Below are 1,796 nucleotides of genomic sequence, written 5' to 3'. Positions count from 1 at the left end.
ACTTCTTTTTCTGCCATGATACTAGCCAGCAATTTGTCTCTCCCTCCTTAATAAGTTGTCCATTACCAGATACCAGCTCTGCAGTTTCCAGTGAGGCATTGATCGCCTACAGGCACTGCCTCCTCCACTAGTGCAAATGGTTTCAGAACTTTGACAACTTTGACTAGATTGGGAATGAATACACAACTGTTTCTTGACCCCCCTCCCCCCATAAATAAATAGACGACACTACTTTGGGCCATTTTGTTTCATCGATTTTTCATTGAAACGGGATTGCAAAGCTACCCTGATGAACACATTGGTAGAAAAATATGTGATTGTTGCTGCTGTTACCGTGAAGACACAAGCCAATGTGAACAACGAGGATCCTATTGGATATTGGACCCCATTTTTGGAGATTAGTGGCTGTCCCAGTGGTAGCATCACCAACTCTCAGATATTTTCATGTGTTGAGATAGCTTGAGTATACTCTGTCCCCATCTTTTTAAAGCCCTTATTCAATGCACCATAATGTAGTGACAGGCACATTGATTATAGTGATATGTCTGCTGCGTACATCCGTGCAGTACTTGTGGAGGAACTCTTGTTAGCAGCAGCCAGCCAATAGACTAGTCTTGCCTATTTATGAGCTGCAGGTTTATCACACTCACCCCATCCTCAAACTACACAATAAGCACAGAGCTGTCAATTGATGTAGCGTATTCGTTTAGTAAAAATAAAATGGCGATAGCCTTGTATCATCTCTTCGGACCTCATTCCACACAGACAGTGGAGTGGGTTCAAGACAAACCTGGATTTTAGGAGGATTTGCTGTTCTGGAGCCCCCCTAGAAAGTAAATAGCCGTTTGATTTTATCCTGTTATTGTATTGATACCAAAATCCTTAAAGCGCTGCAATGTTTTACATACTCTGATTTATTAAATTACTGGTTGGAGGGTGGGGTGGGTGTAGCTAGCATGCATCTCATTAACATCCACGCAAAGATTAATTAATTCTCTATGCATGGGCTGTTAGTGCCAAAAGGCAATTTCCTGAGAAACTACTATATAAATCTATACAGGAGTAATTGTGCCTGTCATTATCTTGTGCTGCCCTCAGATAGGGGAGGAAAAGAGGGTTACAGATTCTTTCTAACTTGTCATCTTGCTTGAACCTATGTTTTCCCATAGTCTCCTGCAACACGAAGCCCAGGGACAGTTGACCTATAGTTTGCTCTGTTATATATACTGTAGTTGTGCAACTTTTCAGATTTGGAGACCATTATTTTATATTCTTTGGTTCATGGGAAGCTTTTTGCATGCCATACACTGAAAGAAGCATTAAAAGTTTTGTATGACTAGGCATGGCTTAAAATGTGTATTTCTAGTTGGAGGGAACATAAGTGTATACCATAGTACGGATGTTTTACATCATTGAAATGGTGTGAAAGTGGTTATGGCTGTCACTTGTCCGGAAATGTGCAGTTGAAACCTTTTTTTTTTTTTTTTAAATCCACACAAGCAGGGGTAAAAAAAAAGTTTGAAATCAGAAGAACAATAAATATGTTTGCCCAAAACACTTATTTTAATTTATTTTTTTAAATGTGCATTTATACTGTAAATAAAATTGTTCCTTGGAAGGGTAGCTCTTCATTGGCTCCACGACAGGCAATGTGTAGAGAATTCTCCATTGAAGAATAGCAGTCAGAAGGAGGCTGCACACCGCCGACACAGGAGTACTGCCAAAGCATGGCGCCTTCAGTAGGCATGATGTAACCAGTGTAAAAGCTCTCTCACACGGACACTTAAAGAGGTGGG

Source organism: Eleutherodactylus coqui, chromosome 2, assembly GCF_035609145.1.
Source record: "Eleutherodactylus coqui strain aEleCoq1 chromosome 2, aEleCoq1.hap1, whole genome shotgun sequence".
Classification (NCBI taxonomy): domain Eukaryota; kingdom Metazoa; phylum Chordata; class Amphibia; order Anura; family Eleutherodactylidae; genus Eleutherodactylus; species Eleutherodactylus coqui.
The sequence above is the reverse complement of the archived record's forward strand: the minus strand, read 5'-3'. Positions refer to the sequence as shown.